The sequence below is a fragment of the Spinacia oleracea genome, chromosome 4 (assembly GCF_020520425.1).
Source record: "Spinacia oleracea cultivar Varoflay chromosome 4, BTI_SOV_V1, whole genome shotgun sequence".
NCBI lineage: Eukaryota > Viridiplantae > Streptophyta > Magnoliopsida > Caryophyllales > Amaranthaceae > Spinacia > Spinacia oleracea.
Genome location: NC_079490.1, coordinates 125,376,874 through 125,390,464, shown reverse-complemented (window position 1 = coordinate 125,390,464; position 13,591 = coordinate 125,376,874). Strand labels below are relative to the sequence as shown.

The window sequence follows — 13,591 nt, the reverse complement described above, 5'->3', positions numbered from 1 at the left end:
CCTGAGTATTGACTCTAGCCTTAAGCCTAAGCCTCACGCTGCGAAATTGATCTGGCGTTCTGTCGCAATCGACCCAAAAGTCGAACAGAACGCGTCCTGCCCCTTGTAGCTTGATGAATTAAGCCTAAATACTGGAACATTGCTTAGAAACCCGAGATTCGTTAAATAAAAGGAGAAATGGCAAAGCCAAGTGGTTAGTTTTCTGAGAACCACAACGCACCTCTCAAGGGTGCGTTGTAATGTGTCCCTCATATGATTTAATCGCTTTCATCACCCTTTTATAAAATTGTCAAACTATGAATTTGATTGATCTATCACGCCTAATAAGATAATACCTTGGACAATTGAATTATCATGCTAGGTACCTTAAATCAATCTAAATAAGATAATCACGATCGATTTAGTGTTATGTGTTGCATATTGCTAAAATCAATTCAGAATAGTTTAATAGTTTAACGCATGTCCCTTCAATTATTTATGCTGAGCTAGTAAGGATAACCTGCCTCTGGAGTATTATCGATGAGCACTCCTCTTGGTAGTTACAGTCCCCCGAACTCTCAATCTCTGCCCTGCGGGTGTACGTTGAGCGATCCCCACACCAGGGATAAAAAGGGAACCTATTGCCGTCGTGGTCGAACATAATTGCACTCCCTTTATGTCACGATAACCGGGTTTTGTCAGTTTTTCTCATTGTCGTTAAAAACTGAATGGCGACTCCTATATTACTAGTCGATTGAGTGTAAACTCACAGGAAATCCAATTACACGTGATCTGACAACGTCACGCCCACGAGGGACGAGGTCACGCATTAGCCTCGTGCTTTTTCGACCCCCCTCACAGTAGCGACTCCACTGGGGACGTTAATGAAATACTCGTGCTCGTAGGTAATCAAAATAGCCGAAGGGTGAAACGATCCTACCCCGCGTTTATTTCCCTATCAAGTTGGGACGACCTGAAAATCAGCATATTAATGTGAACGGACAGAACCGCATAACGAATCTTGGCTCCCTTGGCATGTTTCATCTTGGGAGTTGGGAATAAGGATACCCATCGCCACCCGGGGGGTGCATACGCTTCGAATGTTGTCCACTCGGCACTTTCGCTAGTAGTACACCTATCCAACCCAAATCGCTCGCCCACTAGGTCCCTCTCATTGGTGCATGCCCCCTTGGCTTACATCGTGATTGGCCTCTTGGGACGAAATTCGCTCGTGAATGCACTTCCCCGACCGGGGCATGTGTTGGCTCGCCCACCTTCAGTGGGCGGGGTCTGCGCCACTAACCGCGCAGGTCCTTAGTCGCTGCAGCGATAACTTTTCCTGGTTTCCCTTTTCCAAAAATCAAAGGATGGTTTCCCTTTTCCAAAATCAAAGGATGGTTTCCCTTTTCCAAAAATCAAAGGATGGTTTCCCTTTTTCCAAAAATAAAAGGATTGGTTTTCCGTTTTTCCAAAAAAGAGCGATGTGCTGGATTTTCCTTCGTTTTACGTCCTATAAAAACAAGGGGGTTTTCTCGTTTAGCTAACCCTGAGAATGAGAATCTTTAAAAACGTTTTACCTCGTGATTGGCTTGGCCATGCCTAGTTACACTTTATAGCTTTGATTTCGAAAACATCTTTAGACACTTCCAATGACAAAGTGAGGGAGTTTCTATACTATCAGTTAACAAATTCCAATGACACGTAAGGAATGTGTTAACACTTCAAGTGAGGACCCTTAAGTCAAATGTTATCACTCGGGGGCTCGTGAGACCCTCGCAAAACAGGTCACATACGCCATGGCTTGTATGACGCACTCTGTCTAGTACTTTGACCATCGTCTCATCTCGAAACTTAGTCAAAGTGGGGGCTAACTGTAGACACCTACTTTTGTCCCCATTCCCGAAAGGGAAGGTTCGATGATGAGAACATAAATCTCCACTTGGCAACGAATCTCCTATAAAATAACGAATCTCAATCACCCTTTCATTTCAGCCAAAAATGCTATTAATAGAAACCTACTAAGAATAGTAACCGCCGTAAAAGGTAGTTGTTAAAAGTGGCAAAGTCATAAAATATAGAAACTTGTCAGAATTAGGTGTTGCACTCCAACATAAATCCTAAAAGAGATAGAATTTGCATTCCTGGTATAATTCGAATATAAGAGTTACGTATTGACTCTAGCCTTAAGCCTAAGCCTCACGCTGCGAAATTGATCCGGCATTCTGTCGCAATCGACCCAAAAGTCGAACAGAACGAGTCCTGCCCCTTGTAGCTTGATGAATTAAGCCTAAATACTGGAACATTGCTTAGAAACTCGAGATTTGTTAAATAAAAGGAGAAATAGCAAAGCCAAGTGGTTAGTTTTCTGAGAACCACAACGCACCTCTCAAGGGTGCGTTGTAATGTGTCCCTCATATGATTTAATCGCTTTCATCACCCTTTTATAAAATTGTCAAACTATTAATTTGATTGATCTATCACGCCTAATAAGATAATACCTTGGACAATTGAATTATCATGCTAGGTACCTTAAATCAATCTAAATAAGATAATCACGATCGATTTAGTGTTATGTGTTGCATATTGCTAAAATCAATTCAGAATAGTTTAATAGTTTAACGCATGTCCCTTCAATTATTTATGCTGAGCTAGTAAGGATAACCTGCCTCTGGAGTATTATCGATGAGCACTCCTCTCGGTAATTACAGTCCCCCGAACTCTCAATCTCTGCCCTGCGGGTGTACGTTGAGCGATCCCCACACCAGGGATCACAAGGGAACTTATGGCCGTCGTGGTCAAACATAATTGCACTCCCTTTATGTCACGATAACCGGGTTTTGTCAGTTTTTCTCATTGTCGTTAAAAACTGAATGGCGACTCCTATATTACTAGTCGATTGGGTGTAAACTCACAGGAAATCCAATTACACTTAATCTGACAACGTCACGCCCACGAGGGACGAGGTCACGCATTAGCCTCGTGCTTTTTCGACCCCCCTCACACACAATTTAAAAGTTTTGGATTCTAGATAAAAGAGCAAGCTTAAGAAGTCTATTCGTAGATTAAAGCATGCAAGTGGGAATTGTAATATATTTTTCAAAAGGGCTATTGAGCAATCATGGCTTTATGAAAATATGGATCATCTGGTAGATGAGGAGTTTAGTGGGAGCTAAGTCATGTTTATTGGTTCTATATATGAGATACACATCTCTCTATTGAAAATGACATTCAAATTCTAAATTGTTAGAATTGAAAGTATTTGTCAATATCAGAACCATGGCGAAACTTAGAACATACTGGGTTAAAGATCTATTGGATAGGATCTAAAGCGTTGTTTGGATTCTGTAAAAGTAATTACTAAATCAAACACAATTGAGAGACTCAAAAGAGACTCTCAACCCATATGAGTAAGTCTAAGTAATGAATGCTTTAACTAAGTATAATGCTAGGCTGTTATCACTAAAGTTAAGCATGAAGGACTTTGAAGAGGTGCCTTCACCTTATATCACATGGCAATGCCAAGATTTTAGCAAGATTCAGTATCTTTTGCATTACAATCAATCATGTATGATGTGATATATAGATCGCTAAAATAACTCGTGAACATTGGATCGTAACGAGTTTACACCAATCTCTATTGATCTAGATCAAGGATCATTAGAACAATATCAAGAACATCCAACACATTTGGATATGTAGGATGAGCACTTGATAAGAGGAAGTGAAGATGAACAAAAGTTTTGATGCTACATGCATTTTCCTAAGCAAAAGTTGAATCTTGTTGTTAGGCAAACCAAAAACTTACACGGGCAAGTAGGCGTCGTGATTAAAAGGTGGTAACATATGTTCTAAACCATATGTGATGCATTGGGAACTGAATCAATGATTAGTTTCCAAGTTCTCAGTTGAAAGATGTATCCCACACATCTCTGTGAACTGGTTGGAGTATTCCAAAAGGATGGCATCATTTGCAATTCTACATAATTGTAATGAGTTTATTATTTCCTAAGAAGCAATTAAAGGGAACTGTTTCTAGTGGGAGTTCTTCAATGAACTCAGGTTGATCACAAGTCTGCTATCTGGATAATTTTCTATTTTGAATATGAGAATCATTCTAACAGCAATGAAATACTAGATCATTCTATAAACATATTCAAAGATCTTTTCATCTTACATCGAAAGGCTTTCAATAGAAAGGATGCTAAGAATAGTAAAGTATAATAAACTAAACCCTCTGCATTGAATGAGACACAACATTCATATGCAGAAATGGAATCAAGTTTGAGTTCCATGAATGTTTTAAGTATTGGGTGAAAGACCTATATCTGTAAAACATTAAGTGCTTGATTTTGGGTTAGAGGCCCACAAATTGGTAAGCATTTGGTTTAAACATTTATCATTTATGAAATTACATTTCATAGATCATTTAATCTTGGTTTAGTATTAAATGATGAAGTCCAAGTGATTAAAAACATTCAAATGGGATGTCAAGATGGATTCTTCGACAAAGAAACACCCACAAGTGAACTTGAATATTGAAGTCACAAAGGATCCCTAATCCAGGTCATTGAAAGGTGGACGACCAATGACTAATGAAGATTAGATTGCAAGTAGATTTGTAGTTCGGTTTCTTGAACTAGATTGACTGGATGTCAGAATCTTTTGCATAGATACTTATTGGATCTTGTATCGGATTGACCATGAGAACACTTTAAGAGATTAAAGTCATGTCATAAGTAGTTCTCATTAATGGTGATTAGAACCATTCTCAGAACATGAGTAATTATGATTTCTTGTTTGAGAATTAGTTCGCTCTAATGCCAGCACTAGTAGAAAAAACCCCTGTTGCAACCCCCTTATTGCAGCGTACAAGTATTAATACGCTTCAACAACCAGTCGGTCAACGCGGGTCAAACCTTTTAAAGGGTTATCGCAGCGTACATTTTTATTGTTCGCTGCGAAATAGTTTATTGCAGCGTACAAAATTAAAGCCCGCAGCAATATACAGACTCTGTTGCAGCGTACATGCTATTGTACCCCGGAACAGGTCCTGATCCGTGTTTCAAAATACATTAGCTCATTTCTCAAAATTTGCTGCGGGCTCCGTGTTTCAAAATACTGCAATTCAAAATACTCCAAAATATCTCAAAATTTTAGAACTCATTTCCTCGCGCTCAACTCCAACTCTCCAAACATCTCCCAATTTTTTGCCGTCGCCGTCGAACTCCAACCCTTGTTCGGCCCTGCGTCGCCGTCGAAATCCGCCCTTGCTCGGCCCTGCGTCGCTGTCCTCTCCGGTGGATGTCTGTTCTCGCCTCATCTCCCCCGTCGCTCTCCTCTCCGATGGGTGGCTTTTCAATTGCTGAAAACTCGGTCAGCTTGGTCGGCCGGGGGTTCAGCGTCCCCCCGTCGCGTCCTGGTTCCGGTGCTTGCTCGGCCGTTACTCTCCTCGCCACAACCAGTAAGTAATTATCTTCCTAGCTGTATTTTCGTTTTCAGATTAGGGTTTTGTTCAATTTATATTTTTTTTTTGATTTTTTTTGGCTGTTGTTCAATTCGTTTTTAGCAATTCACATGATAAGGTTTACACTTTCCAGCATAAAAAAATTATCATGTGAATTGCTAAAAACGAATTGAACTTTGTGGTGAGCTAAAACTGAATAATTGTGCATAATAATTTCTAGTAGCAGTAATTGAACTATTTTGGTCGCTGATCTCAAAAGAGGTTAAGGCTAATCATGTGAACTAAAACAAATGTTGAACTATTTTGATAAGGTTTACAAAGCTAGCAGTGGCCTCAAGATTGTTGTTGAACTTTGTGGTGAGCTAAAACTGATTAATTGTGCATAATAATTTCTAGTAGCAGTAATTGAACTATTTTGGTCGCTGATCTCAAAAGAGGTTAAGGCTAATCACCCAAAGATTATCAGGTGAATTTCCTGGTTATATGATTCAAACTGCATCCTTTCTAGGTCATTAATTCTCAAGCATCGATCCCTTGTTTCTTAATTTCAGCTTGCAGGGGTTGTTGCGGTTGAAGTCACAGGAGGGCCAACCATCGACTTTGTTCCAGGAAGAATGGTTTGTGCTTCCTATACATTCATGATTGTTATATTCTTGTTCGTTATTGTATAACAATAGTACCTGATTATCGATGTTATACCAGGATTGCGCAGATTCTCCTGATGAAGGACGCCTTCCTGATGCAAATCAAGGTACGTACGTATTCTACCCTCTCATCAGTAATATGACAGTTTAGTAGTACATGTTATTAACAGCATAAAATGGGTTGCAGGTGCCGGACATTTGAGAGAAATCTTTTACAGAATGGGGCTTTCTGACAAGGATATTATCGCCCTTTCAGGAGGCCACACTCTAGTAAACTACATACCTTAGCTTGGACAAGATTACAACAATGCTAGGACTAACCTAAACTAGTCATACATGACTTGTGTGCTACCTTCGCCGAGTATAGTCGTCGTATACTCTAGAGCTGCTGAAATTTTGCCCCACTCACAGTGGAACAATTACATGAGATGAACTTTGAAGGATTTTAAAAGATATATACTTCATATATAATGTGAGATTTAGATTTCAAGTAGACCTTAAATCGCCCTGTGATTAGATTTTTACGCAATTTTTGCCCCTCCTGTTTAATTTTTTGCTTTTATAGTTTGATTATCCCATATTTACATGATTTTATTATCAACTACAGTGTTAGATTTTTGAGAACAAGATGTATTGATAGTTGTCGTAATTTATAAAAATACTAGTTATTCTTTGACATCTCTTTATGTCAGCATTTCCATGCAATTATAAGCATTGTATTCCTTTTCACTTTGTTGCTTGATATTTTAAGTCTGTGAATTGGTACAGGTATATTTATCACCATTTGATGGGACATGAAGTCGAGATGCAGGTGGTTCGAAATACTTTGCCTCGTCGATTTGGCGCTCCAGGTCTTCCAGAGTTGAATGCATCTCAGGTATTATATTCTTGTGTTTAACATTGTTCTTGTAGGGTACTAACTTATGCAGTATACTACTCTTAATAATAACCTTCTCTATTACATCCATTGTGTATATTATGTGGTTTGTTAATTGTTTCAAATTTACTTTGGATTTTGATTTCTAGCTACAATAATCGGGCAATTATGGAGGCTGCTCAAGTACTGCTTTATTTCGGAGTTGAACAAATCATCTATGTTTCTGAAATGACGCACTGCTAAATAAAGGTTTTTATTCTTAACTATACCACTTCAAAGCACTATTTCTTTTCAGAGTTTCTGATTCAAGCACATTCTAGCTCTTATTCTCAAACACCTAATACAGCTTAAGATTCAGAAATGTTTCACGGTAATACATCTGAGCTTAATAGAAGTATCAACATAAATTATGAGATTATGTTCTGAAATAGATAGTTGCTCTTATGTTCTGATCCTGCGTCCGTACTGCTCATAAGCGCTATTTATAGAAGAACAAAAAAGTGAAAAACAATATGAAGCTATTAAAGTGAAGTACATAACTGAAACATATGAGCTAATTAATCTTATACTTCAGGCCACCTAAGAACCTAAGGACTTTCGTTCCCAATTTTGAACTAAATAACCTAAGGACTCATTTCAAACTCATTACATGATTAATATGCTTAGTTTTAAGTTTTCAATACTCGTTCCAATCGATTTATGCACATTTAAGGATCATTGGATCGTTATAGGTCATATTTAGGCTAAAATGACATTTTCGCTCCCAACTTTGAACTAACGAACTTAAGAACTCATTTCAAACTTACTACATGATTCATATGATTAGTTTTAACTTTCCAAGACTCAATCCAATCTATTTATGCACATTTGAGACTTGTTTGGCCATTATAGGTCATATTTAGGCTAAAATGACATTTTCGCTCACAACTTTGAACTAACGAACCTAAGGACTCACTTCCAACTTATTACATGATTAATATGATTATTGTAAGTTTTCAAGACTCAATCCAATCGATTTATGCACATTTGAGACTTGTTTGGTCATTATAGGTCATATTTAGGCTAAAATGAGGCATTTTCGCTCCCAACTTTGAACTAACGAACCTAAGAACTCATTTCAAACTTACTACATGATTCATATGATTAGTTTTAACTTTCCAAGACTCAATCCAATCTATTTATGCACATTTGAGACTTGTTTGACCATTATAGGTCATATTTAGGCTAATATGACATTTTCGCTCCCAACTTTGAACTAACGAACCTAAAAACTCATTTCAAACTTACTACATGATTCATATGATTATTTTTAACTTTTCAAGACTCAATCCAATCTATTTTTGCACATTCGAGACTTGTTTGGCCGTTATTGGTCATATTTAAGCTAAAATGACATTTTCGCTCACAACTTTGTACTAACGAACTTAAGAACTCATTTCAAACTTATTACATGATTCATAAGATTAGTTTTAAGTTTCCAAGACTCAATCCAATCTATTTATGCACATTTGAGACTTGTTTGGTCGTTATAAGTCATATTTATGCTAAAATAAAGCATTTTCGCTCCCAATTTTGAACTAAATATCCTAAGGACTCATTTCAAACGTATTACATGATCAATATGCTTAACTTTAAGTTTTCAATACTCGTTCCAATCGATTTATGTACATTTAAGGATCATTGGATCGTTATAGGTCATATTTAGGCTAAAATGACATTTTCGCCAGAAGATGCTAATAAATATGACTTTTGAATGTGCTGTTACAAACTTAGCAAAAAATTATGAGTAACAGATGTCATTATGATTCGGCTATTTGATGGTTTGATATCTATAAGCTGAATCCTAATGAAATGCATAGCCTTTATGCCCTAAGGTACCTAGGTGATTTCAGTAGTTCACACTCTCACAGCCTTCATTAGCTCCAAGCTTTATTACTGCTACTCTTGATAAGTCACTCAGTCCAAACTTAAGATGATTAGTGATCTCTCAAATTTGCAGTCATATAAACTCCTTTACCTTATCAAAGAGTACTCCATCAATGTGGAGGGTGATACTTTGAGCTTAACCTTTTCTCCCTCGTCCAATTACCTCTCCCTTGTATATTTATTGCAGACATTCTTGAGTCTTGATTGTTTAGGAATGTAGGAAGTTAATCAGGGTTTGTCTTTTAGGATACCTCTCCCAAACCTATCTTGTAGAGGTGTATTATAGATGAGTGAGTCATAAATCTTTCTTGTTTCTCATTCTGGGTCTGTTATTGGAAGCCATTTTTTGCGAGCTACTGAAATGTTTGCTGGCTCGGTCATTTTTAACAGCTATCTTAACCTTTAAAAGTTGCTTCAAAGCACTGCCCAACGACCTTCAGTAGAGTTGTGGCACGATCAAAACTTAGTTTAGGTTTCTTTTGGAAAACGCTATCTTAGTTTTAAAAGGAACAAGGCACACCAAGATGCACAGGGATGCACTGATCTGTACTGATTTGTGTTGCTGCATTGATCAGTTCTGCTGCTGCTGCACGGATCGGTGATGCTGCTGCCGCTGCACTGATCGGTGCTGCTGATGCCGCACTGATCTGCTGCCTACATGCTGATCTGCTGCTGCTGCACTAGTGCTGATCTGCTACACGTACTGATCTCCTACAAGGGAATTGAAATGTGATAAAATGATAGTCAATACAATAAAATAAAATAAAAGGGAATGCAAGTTGTTTATTTAAGATGTAACGAATTTGAAATTAATTGAAGAAAAGTCTTATCAATATAATATTAAATATTGCATAAATTTATCAATGTGATTAGTATATGAACTGATGGAATGGAAATGAGCTAGCAATATTTGTTTGTGATGTCTTAATTGACATGTGTATTTGGAATTAATGATTGGCTCGTACTGTACAACTTTGTACCTTATTGCACAATGTTTTGCAACATAATTGTTGATATATTAATGTTAGTTATATTAGTATAACTTGTATTTGGTAAGATTTAGTACATTTTGATATGTTGTAATTTAATTATATAGGGCTGCTCCTCCCAAATTTAAAATCTAACATCGGAAATTCAGAAAAATTATATATATATATATATATATATATATATATATATATATATATATATATATATATATATAAACTAATGGAATACTACGTAAATTGTTAGGCACTAACTTAATTGACTTAAATGACATTTCCGCTCCCAACTTTGAACTAAAAAACCTAAGGACTCATTTGATTCTTATTACATGACTAATATGCATAGTTTTAACTTTCTAAAACTCATTCGAATCTATTTATTCACATTTAAGGGTCATTGGGTCGTTATAGGTCATATTTAGGCTAAAATGACATTTCTGCTCCCAACTTTGAACTAAAGAACCTAAGGACTCATTTGATTCTTATTACATGACTAATATACATATTTTTAACTTTCTAAAACTCATTCGAATCTATTATGCACATTTAAGGGTCATTGGGTCGTTACAGGTCATATTTAGAGCTAAAATGACATTTCCGCTCCCAACTTTGAACTAAAGAACATAAGGACTCATTTGATTCTTATTACATGATTAATATGCATAGTTTTAACTCTCTAAAACTCATTGCAATCTATTTATGCACATTTAAGACTCACTGGATCGTTATTGGTCATATTTAGAGCTAAAATGATATTTCCGCTCCCAACTTTGAACTAAAGAACCTAAGGATACATTTGATTCTTATTACATGACTAAAATGCATAGATTTAACTTTCTAAAACTCATTTGAATCTATTTATGCACATTTAAGGCTCATTGGGTCGTTATAGGTCATATTTAGGCTAAAATGACATTTATGCTCCCAAGTTTGAACTAAAGAACATAAGGACGACTCATTTGATTCTTATGACATGACTAATATGCATAGTTTTAACTTTCTAAAACTTATTTGAATCTATTTATGCACATTTAAAGATCATTGGGTCGTTATAGACTTATAGGTCATATTTAGGCTAAAATGACATTTCCGCTCCCAACTTTGAACTAAAGAACCTAATGATACATTTGATTCTTATTACATGACTAATATGCATAGTTTTAACTTTCTAAAACTCATTCGAACCTATTTATGCACATTTAAGGCTCGTTGGGTCGTTATAGGTCATATTTAGAGCTAAAATGACATTTCCGCTCCCAACTTTGGGTCGTTATAGGTAATCAATTAATTTTTCTTACTCTTAATTGATTCGTATTCTAGACTATTAGTACATTGTCATTAGTTGCTTGAATGTTAAAATGTGACATTTCATTTGCATTTAATCGATCTAATGCTCCCATCAAAATTTTGTTTTTGTAAAGGTCTATTCTCCGAAGACTGCGCCTTATGCTAGTGAGGAAAATGATGTGGTTCGTGAGCAATGGGCTAAGTTTTATACCAGCATGTATTTATTATTGATCTGAGGGCGCTTGATCGAGTTGGTTTAGATGTTATAGAACAATTTTTTATGTTGAAATGTATGCTTACATTGAAATTGGAACGTACATATATTTATTTAAATGTATATATATGGTACGTGCACTTTGGTTTTGGGATATATATACAAAACACCAGTTATTGTTTTTATATTTGTTATACAGGTTGCGATATTCTATTATTGTTGTGACAGGTTTCTATATTTGGTGCAAGGCACTCTAGGTATCCCTAAACAAAACTAAAATAAAACTAAAATTTTCCCGCCAAAAGTGCTTTGTTGCAGCGTACATATATATATATGTACGCTGCAACAAGGGTGAAAAATTTTGCAAAATTTCAGACTTGTTGCAGCTACAAATAGATGTACCCTGCAACAAGTGGGGTCTTTTGCAGCGTACATGAATTTGTACGCTGCAAAAGACCCATATTTTTGCCACAATTTTGCGACTTGTTACAGCGTACATGCAAATGTACGCTGCAAAAAAGTACTTTTCGCAGCGTACATTGTACGCTGCAACAAGTCAATACTTGTTGCAGGCCCCCCAGTGGCAGCATACGATGTACGCTGCAACAGGGGTCTAAAAGCCCGCTGCAACAAGGGTTTTTTCCACTAGTGCAGCAAAACATCACACCGTAAATGGAGGCTATAAAAGAAGTTATTAGGCGTACTATGAATCAAAGTGAGTGTTCATAGATTGCAAGAATTGATTGTCCTCCTATCTTTGATAGGATATGGTGTTGTTGTGTAACAAGGCCTCTCGGAGAGTTAGACACTGTGAAAATGCATGGTCGTGCTCAGAATGGTTAAGGCTTAATCTTCTGTAAAAGTTTAACAGTTAAGCTCTGTAATCCGAGAAACACTTCTGGACCTAATAAGGATGGCTTAGATCTTACCTTATATTCATCAAGTAACACTAAGCGACAAAGGAATGTGAATGCACACTTGTCTGAATGACAAGTGGGAGACTGAAGGAAATATGTCCTTCACCCAAGGTGCATTAAGTCTAATACCAAGGTTCGGATTAATTGCGAACAATTAATTCAGTAAGATCAAGTGATCGGAATAGCTAGCTGGAGCAATGCTTCCAATCAGTGAGTTCTAATCTATATTAGGCTCATAGCTTACTCTTGACTGAACCTATAAGATCACACCAATGACATGTAACAGATCATCGGATTAAATGAATCGAAAATTGATTTAATAGCTTTTCGGGAATTAGTTTAGAAAAACGTATTATACGGTACGACCTTGCATCGGAATCATATACCGTATCGCAAATATTCGTAAGCTGGGCGAAACGAATAATTGTATTGTACGACGGTGATTCGTCGTGTACGATACGATAAATAATACTCCCTCCGTCCCGGAATACTTGACCTGTTTTCCTTATCGGGTCGTCCCTTAATACTTGACCTGTTTCTAAAAATGGAAATATTCTAACAATATTATATTATTTCTCACTCCACCCATATTAACCCACCTACCCCCTACTCCATACAAAAAATAATTAAAAATTCAACCCCTACTCTCCCCCAACCCCACCTCTTAACCCACCTCCCATTAACTACATTAAAATAATACCCCACTATCAACTACTACCTATTAAATTAAATAAGTCAATTCAAGTCCCTTAAACTCTGTGCCGGTCAAACCGGGTCGAGTATTCCGGGACGGAGGGAGTAGTCGTAAGGCGTTCGTCGCGAATACGAGCCGCATCGGAGCTGTCGGCCCGTCGAGCCAAGCGCGCATGCGCGCAAGGCCCATTGAGCCAGCGAGCTCGCAACAAAGCAAGCAAGCCAGCCCGCAAGGGCCACGGCAGCGCGCACAAAGCACAGCAACACAGCAGCGAGCAAGCAAGCAAAGGTCCACAGCCCATGCTGCTCGGCTGCGGTGTGGGCTTCGGCCTGCGGTGTGTGTTGTGCGTATGGGTTGTGCGTGCGTGTGTGGTGTGTGGCCGGTCAAGGCCTTGTTTCTTGGCCTGTTACACTTAAATATAATTTAGGTTATATTTTTCTACAACAAAATTAGTTTTTCCAGTAACCTAAACCTAATTCTAAATTACGTAGTTCAGTTTTGCTCTCTACTCAAAACTGTTCTTCCCGAAAAAGCAAACACTCTTGAACGTTGTCTAAGCTACAATTATCAAGACGTATCTGAACGCATCGGTGAACCAAATAG

General features: G+C 37.4%; 2 long non-coding RNA genes across 2 annotated transcripts; both read left to right on the top strand.

Annotated features, from left to right (window-relative positions):
- The first annotated feature begins 5,795 nt into the window (after positions 1–5,795).
- On the top strand, positions 5,796–6,335 carry LOC110802753 (uncharacterized). Its single transcript, XR_008919669.1, has 3 exons — positions 5,796–6,060; positions 6,146–6,194; positions 6,275–6,335. It is a non-coding gene; the product is annotated as an uncharacterized lncRNA (long non-coding RNA).
- A 530-nt stretch (positions 6,336–6,865) lies between these two features.
- On the top strand, positions 6,866–11,562 carry LOC130459927 (uncharacterized). The gene is made up of 3 exons (XR_008919668.1): positions 6,866–6,964; positions 7,114–7,213; positions 11,298–11,562. It is a non-coding gene; the product is annotated as an uncharacterized lncRNA (long non-coding RNA).
- The last annotated feature ends 2,029 nt before the right edge of the window (positions 11,563–13,591 follow it).